This window comes from Galleria mellonella, unplaced genomic scaffold (genome assembly GCF_026898425.1).
Source record: "Galleria mellonella isolate WM207_F2 unplaced genomic scaffold, CSIRO_AGI_GalMel_v1 utg143, whole genome shotgun sequence".
Classification (NCBI taxonomy): domain Eukaryota; kingdom Metazoa; phylum Arthropoda; class Insecta; order Lepidoptera; family Pyralidae; genus Galleria; species Galleria mellonella.
The window spans coordinates 2,240,537-2,249,487 of record NW_026441997.1 but is presented as its reverse complement, the minus strand read 5'-3'; positions in this window follow the sequence as shown (position 1 = coordinate 2,249,487).

Below are 8,951 nucleotides of genomic sequence, written 5' to 3'. Positions count from 1 at the left end.
GAAATTATTGAAAAGTTTGTATATTTGTTTTCCTTCTAATTTTCACTACTAGTATGTGTAATGGTTTAACACACAGCTTCCTCGTATGTTTGTCGCGAGTTCGATGCTCGCAAAATATAAATATTTATATTCACGAGTAGGTATTTAGAATATATTTAAAAATATTTAATCACTTGTTTAGTTTTAGCTTATTTTAGTTTAAGAATAAACAGGAGTATATAATATTTCATTTTATATAATTTGGATATTATCCTTAAATTATCTATATCGACAATTTAAAAAAATAAAACTATAATTATTTAAAAAAATATAATTAGCCTATGTTGAAAACAAATAAATATTTAATAATAATAATTATTCAAAAATGCTTAATTTAAGTTTATTTGAATAAAATTATTTCTTTATTCTTTCAATTAAAATTCAACACGCAAATAAAAGAAATTTAAAATATATTGACATATTTAATATGACGTACATATCTATAGTATTAACAATAATAAATAAAAGATACAATTTACTACACGCAAAATATTCATCGATAAGACAGAATAACATACAGCTATGTAATAATAGCACCAGTTCAGAGTTCATACGTACATGATACGGAACCAACAACCTACAGTAATATCAACAACCCAATAACCTTGCTAGCTCACGCATTAATAATGAGATAATAAAGGTGGCATCTACCTACAATATTCATAATGTCTCATAATTGTATATGATTCCAAAATTAGACATTATAAATATTTAACATGGGACTAATAAACATCCTATTTATTTCATACATGATCACTACTAACTGACTTGTGGCATTCCAATCATTTTTTTCCTAAAAACCTCAATTAAATTAATACGAATGAATGAATGGGAACTGTTTACTTTTACTGCAGGGTTTCACCTAAGTTTAAAGATGTTTGTACCATTTATTTTGAAATAAACTTATTATTATAATTTCTGTTCCCTTCAAAGAATTATACAGAATGTAAATATTAACAATATGTACATAAACAAAATATACTAACATTTAATATATAATACGAACATGATAATTAGAAATCCAAATAATTTGTAATATGGAACATTTTTAAGCACGTATTTTGTTATTTTAGCATGACATATGACCACAGCGACACCCTTTTGTGCGAACACAGGGACAACATGTTTCATGATTGCAATCACAGAAGAATTCTACTCTAAACGGTTGGCCACTGGTTCACTAAGTGCTTGTTCACGCTGTTTTAAGCACTTCTAACATTGGAAGGTTAAAGAAAGGCTAAGGAAATGCGTCACGGCCTAGGCCATTTCATAATGTTACGGCCTGTTTTTTAATAAAAACAATTAGCTATGTCGATGCACCCATACGTTCTGAAATAATGCGTTTACTAGACTTATAGAAGGTAGAGATTGTCACTTCTATTGCATTTTTTTTATACTTGTGGATCGAAATCTAAGATTTTGTGATAGGTAGGTTAGGTTAGGTTAGGTTTGTGATAACGTCTGCTTTGAATAGTAGGAACAAGATGTAATACGTATTATCCGTTCATAATAGGCGTACCATGGGCATCACAATATATTCTCGATTATCCATGGTGCTGTTTATGTCTATAGGCGACGGTCACCACTTTTCATCAGGTAGGCCATAAACTTGTTAACCATTCTAAGTTGCATAAACAATATCTAACAGAGTATTTGATTTGAAAACGGATACAAAGCTTTTTAATCCGGTTTATCAACTAATATCCCCGAACGAGCGGACGAAGTCACAGGTTAGTACTAGTACTTAGGAGTAAGTAGTATCTTTTAATCCTATAAACAATATTAGCTATCTATTGGGAAGCTTGCCAATAGATGCGTAGGCTTCTTTATTATGTCCTTGTCCTTCAAACGATATAATTCAAGGACAAGTCAAGGGTAAGCTCTAGATATAAATACTGCTTTTACCATAGTAAATTACAATAATCTATGATGTACAATTTCTGTATTTACATTACATTACAATATTCTGTGTGGATACTGTTTTATTAACATTGTGGCAACAGCACAGGAAACTGATTCTGAAGAGTTATTTCCGTTTTTAAACGTCGTCATTTTAGGGAATGAACGTTCGAGCGAAGAATGAAAGGAACGTAGGGAGCGAAAAAGAAAAAAATGTTTCCCGATTTTTTTTTTCTTAAATCCATCAATTTATTGCTATCACGTCTACTTATACGATAAAACTTCCTATAAACTATCATAAATTAAATTTGTTTTTTAGGATGTTGATTTTCTTTTGTTCGTAGTTTATTTAATTTTTTTTTAGTTCATGCGAGATCAACAACATATTAACTTGCACGGTTATAGTTCATGAACTAGTTGACCTTTAGATATAAGTAGATAAGAACCTAATAATTTTTGAAATTTTCGAAGTAACACATAATTATTTATAATCTATCAAGTGCGACATCAATGAAATATAGGTAATGTGTAAAATAACTACTGATGTATGGAACACAATAAGAGAGTTGCAACTCTTTATGGAATACCAATGAAACACTTCAAAGCATTTCGTCTAATATAACCCTCGTTAAAATTTCCCTTTGGCCCGGTCAAACTTCCCTCTTCGCTCTCTATGTAAATTTTCTGCAGTGCAGGGAATATTTTGTCGTTCGACATCTACACGTAGTAGTAGTAATAATAATAGTAAAGCATCTTTCCTCTAGTCTCTATTTTGTCAGGCGAAAGTTGCAATATCCACATATTACCGAGTGCATTATTATCAATTTGGTATTTATGTTATCCCCCTTGTTGGGTCATGAGAAAATTGACGTTTGGGACTTGTAAGGTTGAAAAATGACGATAAAATCCTTTAATAAATAAGTATAGTTTATTGTTTAAAATGGGTATGTTAATTATTTGTTTATTTTTTCATTGTTAGTCATTGTCATAGATACAAAGAATTGTAGTATCTACCTACATTATATATAGCGAACAAATAGGGCGCTTTTGCGGTAGGTACCTAAGCAACATTATTTTAATTTAATTAAAAAATATCTCTATGAATTAAAAAGTAATGTTGGTATTACTTGTTGTTCCTAGTTTACTTAGCTTTTTTTTTTGTTACTATAAATATTTTTTTAAAATAACTTGTTCACTTTCAGTAAGTCCTTAATAAACATTTAAGTTTTCCAATTTATAGCATAGCAGGTACTAGATACTAGATAGGTACCTATTATGTAATAGTTACAGTATTTAATTATTAGAAGAAATCGTAAATAAATGCCAGTTTTTTATTAATGATATGGTAACGCTTTGTCGGTATATATTATGTTTATAAATATGATTTAATAATTACTTTACAATTTCACTTAAAATAACGATTTAAATACTACATAAAAGTTCTAAAATTATTATAATGAAATGTTTTATATAAATTGCGAGTACAATTCAGTACGTCTCGTTTAATATAAGAAGAAATAACTTAAACGGGCCCCAAAAAATGTACCTAATTTGAATACTATGTTCCCAATTCACCGCATTCTGCGAAATTATTAAAGGATCTGGGTCATTGAACCTCTAAATCGTATTCTAATTTTCGATTATCCAAATCGTCGAATGATATTGTTATACTTTTAATTTTAAATATCTTTATTTTTCTAAGAAATAAGAGCATTTTAAAGATTGGTTTACAAATAGATATTTAAGAATTGGTTCTATTATGTAAATGTGTTTAATAAATGGTAGAGATTATTTTTCTTATCTTATATGAAATTAAAGTATTACCACAGATAATATAATACTATACTAGGTATTACAAATACAGCAATAACTTTACCCATCACCCCTACTACATTTTATGATAACGTATATGTCATTTATAAAATAAATAATTATTACTGAACAATATATAGCTAAATAAGAAACTTATTTTCCAACATTCATGATTAATGATAATGGTAGGTATTTATTAAAGATCAGGTTTATAGGAATATTATAAAGCAGGGGTGGCAGACTTGACTAGACCCAAGATCTATTGTTTACTGACAAAACCCTGTGCGATCTACCAATTACTAATCTAACAATTACTTTTTAAAATCTCAAATGAAACAATATAGTTCAGTACACAATTATGTAGTATTGTTGTACATTTTATTTTATTAAGAGGAAACACATAAAACTGCAGATTATTCTTAGTAATTACTTATTTATATTAGTGTGAGCATTGCGTCTGAGCATCTTCCACTAGATTAGCAAAATATTATATTTTTTGCCTTGCCACGATCGACTGGGCTAATAGTCGTGATCGAGCCCTGTTATAATATATAGAATATATACTTGTAAGTAAGGTGATCAATGACGTAGGCCATAAATTACTATGTTTGTATACGGAATTTCGTCATATGTAAACAACAAACAGATTTTCTTTGTTAATCCGAATACAATATACGATGTGACGTAAATAGTATTACTGTCATTAAGTTGGATTATATAGAAAATCGATTAATTACAATCGTTCCTACGCATTACGCGATGACAATTCTGTCAGGCATTCCTTTACATCGTCGGTCCCAGCATTGCAAGGTTAATTCCAGTCTAAATCAGTGTTTAATCCGTGTTTATATCTATATCTATACTATAACATAAAGAGAAAAATTCTCAATGACTGACATATCAATGCACAAACGAAACTATAGAAGTTAGAATTACCAAATTTTGACAGTAGGTTTCTTTTATGAACTACACAAGTAATAAGAAAAGATTTTTTGAAATTAAGTATCTATGAATGTAAAAATAAGGATGATTTATATGAAAAAGTTTATATTTTTTAACCGATTTACTTAAAATTAATCATACAATTCTTATAATATTAAAATAATGAAACTATATTTCAGTATTTCTAAAAAATTATCGCCTAATTGTACTAAATAAGGGACGAAAGTTAATGTAAAAGTTAAAGTAAAATACTTTTCTACACTGATTTAAGAAAAATTCTAAAACAGTAATAATAATCATAAAATGAGGGCAAAATATTTATTCAGTTCGTTTCTTAAACAAAGATTTGATTGAAGTTCCGGATGTAAATTGGAGGATAAAAATTAATATGGCAAATATTAATTTTTATCCCCTAATTATAATATACAGAGCCAATTATATAAAATCGTTCAATTGACGGTCTAAAGAAAATATAATTATGTACTTATTTATACTATTTTTATTCTCACAACATAAATCAAATCTGGTACACATAGGTAGGATAGATATATTAATTAGTGCGGGCAAAGCCCATACAGCTAGTGGATAAATAAAAATAACTGCACTTCGAGGCAAATAATTATTATTTGCCTCGAAAGGCATGTAAAACCGTCGTCTTACCGGTCAAACCACGACAGGTAAGGTGTATTGTGATGTATTAAGAGTAATTATAGCTAATTACTGGTAGTAAGCTTTCTTACCCTTTAAAATAGAGTATCTGTTACATTCAAGTGCGAAAACATACGTTTTATTTAACTATAGATTTTGTAATACAATACAGTACAGTAGGTACCTACTCCCACCCAAGTTTTGTAGCAATCTTAGGCGGCAATAAATTTTGATTATGTCTTAGGATTGTATGGCGTAAGATAACTGTACCCTCGTAAATATATTTAAGTCACGTCTGATCAGAATTTGTTTGCAGTCGTATGTATTTTTAGAGTTTATTCATAGTAAAATTAAAAATACTATAAGTGTTTTGACAAATATTACTATGTTTTTCTATAACAGAGCCAATTACTAAAAACGTTGTAGCATATTATATCGATACTACCTCGATTCATAGATCACAAAGGATGTAAGTTAGAATCTATCCAACGACAAAAGCATTGTGTGGCAATTTAAACTATATTTTCGAAGATGGAAAATGGAAATTACCGATGAGAAACCAAATTTATTCGTGTGATAGCGGTCAACTCACTTTTGCTACGTTGGATTCTAATATATTTGGTAAAATGTAGACCCGTTCAGTAGTACAGCCATTATAAAGGTAGTCGACAAATCCAGAGAATCTATCAGGAATTATTGTTGTGAGCATATTTCTTTATTTATTAATATTATAAACGAACAAAATAATCAAAGATACTTTAATTTGTACATTCGAAAAATATAAAAAAAATATATATATAAAATAAAAAAGGCTTTTAGAAAGGTACAAATTGTGTGACTATATTGCAATCTATTACAACCATTTAATGTGCCTTACTCTCACACATTATTTTTGTAAAATACATTTTTTTGTCTATACGTCCTTTATGCACTTACGAGGATCAACGTATTCCAAATGCGATATCAGACAATGTGACATGTGTGCTATAAAGTCATCGTGTCTGTAATATCTTTGCTGCTCGGGACTGGAGGCAACTTGCTACTAAATTCCTTAGTGTATAGAAACACACGTATAATGCGTCTTCACGGCTTCACTTCTGTTAATCTATATTTAAAATATTCTAAGTTAGGATATAACTAATTCGTGTACCAAATTTCATTCACATCCATTCAATAGTTTTAAGTGACAGGGGAACAAACAACTATTTATCCTCACAAATTTCCCCATTTATATATCTAGTACTTATAGGATTTTCCCAGGAATAAACGTAGTGTGAACTAATGTGTCGTTAATACAATTAAAATTATCCTAGTCTATTTTAAGTACAAGTATATGACGTATCAAATCATAGACATATATAGACATTTAAATGGATACCGTAGGTAAACATGTTCAGTCGATCTCTATTTATATAAAAAAGGGTCTAACTAAAATAAACGAAATACACCTAATATTCTTCCTTCCTTTGTAACTATTAATTTCATGAAAAGAAGTTTAGGTGAGTTGCTGTTAAATAAATTTTAGGAAAGTTTATTAAAGTTTCTGCATGGTAACATTCTAATAAAAATTACTCGTGCCTACGTGATAGGTAAGGATTTGTTTTTTTCAACAAAGTAAAATAAATATGTGTGGTCGTTCACCTAATTGTAGTTGTGTTTACATATGTAGTACCTATATTAGGTACTTAATATATTCTATTTATATCTGGCTATATCTACGATTAATCATACATTATCATACAAATAAGTAAGCAATAGTCCAGATAAAGCCATATTCAAAATAGTTACTATCTGATTCATTATACTAAGATTTTAAACATCTGTAATTATACTAAAATAACTCCCAGATGTGTGGATTTATCAGATTAATTCCATGGACCAAAATGTTTCGTTGCGAATTAATTGGGTGATGTTCGTATAACGTAGTACAAGGGAGTCGGGTGGTCCTCGGCGAGGGTGCATATCGCCCCCGCAGTCCTATGACGTCACGCGTAGGGATGAGCATGGTATTTTATTTTACGAAAGAAAAAACAAAGATTCGCTATTATGAAGCATAATATTATTTTACAATTATATTATAAATTTAATTTCTTATGATTAAATAAGTTATATTATAAATTTGTATAAGTATAGACGATGTTTAATTAGGTATGTGAGATGTTTTATCGTGGAACAGAACAATTCCGCCGCATATTCTCATTACTGTAAACGTCTAGTTTGCTTTGGCCAAATTTTCGCGGTAATCTTGATCTACAACTAAAATTTATGGAGCAGTAAGCAACAGTCCTAAGAGGGTTTAAAGGAATTGTTAGTAATGGAGATCTAACAGCTTCATTTCTAGTAATGTAGGGTATATTATCTAATTGACCTCTACACGGTTCCCCTGGAAACCATTTTCGTTTTTGGTTAATTTTCATGGAATTCATCACGATGAGCTAACTGACCTGCTTTCATGCACATTTATCATTTCCCACTGGTGTCCTGCCAACGTATACCAATAGTGCAGGCGAGGATACCATTTCATTATCATCTACATAAAAAAAAAACATGAATAGAAATTGCGGTAGTCAAACTTATTACATTATATGTATATTTCTACCATAGGCACCATAAGCACCTCTTAACACCTCCATCCATTCATCTTCAAATGTGAAAATGAGTTTGTATGTTACCTTTTAACACTTTAACGGCTATGAAATTTGATATATACTAAGTATATGGGATAGAGAAAACAATCTATTTTTTATCTCAGTTAAAAATTTGATAATGACTGAAAAATTTGACAATTTTGCTTGTTTCTCTCGAAACTGTAAGTATAGATGGTAGTTTAAGCCGTTTCAGTGTAATAATACTTAATAAGATAAATAGTATAAAGATTAAAATAGCAATCCCCAATGTATTTTAAACAAATTCACTTTCAGATATTATAAAAATACAAAAAAAAAAAACAACAAATAAAGACTATTTTTCTACTAATAATCCAATTGTACACATTACCAAAGTTAAATTATACCAAGTAGGTGTTTAGAAACTATGCGGACAACAAATGCGGACAATAAAAAGAGAAAATCGGTTGCCAATGTCTCTGAAATAAGGGCTGTTCTTTTAGGGTATGACAAATCACCCTTTTTCCAATAAAAGTGGGGTGGTTATCACATAAACTTTCTGAATAATGCATATGTGTCAAAAAAGAAAACTGGATGGAACAAATATTTACATCCGTTGAAGATTTTTAAGGACCATTTTTTTATGTCTACGCTTAAATTAACAAACGATTACGTACGTAGGTGTTCTCTGTAGAATTTAAGGACAATTGAGGCCTATAAAATCAAAGACAGCTAAATTTAAGTCTGACAAATGTTCAAGAAATTACCAAAACTAATATTTTGTAAAAGATATGGAACGATATTCTACATTTTAAACCAGATTGAAGAAATATAGAATATTAGTAATAATTTGAATTTTAATTAATAGAACTTTTAATGAAGAGAAATATTTAAGTACAAAGTGAAAATGAAATCGATTTACTGTCGTTTAGCTGCCTATGATTTTATAGGCCTCAATTATTTTATTTTTGTACATTTCCGTGGGAGAGTTTCGGTCATAAGGGC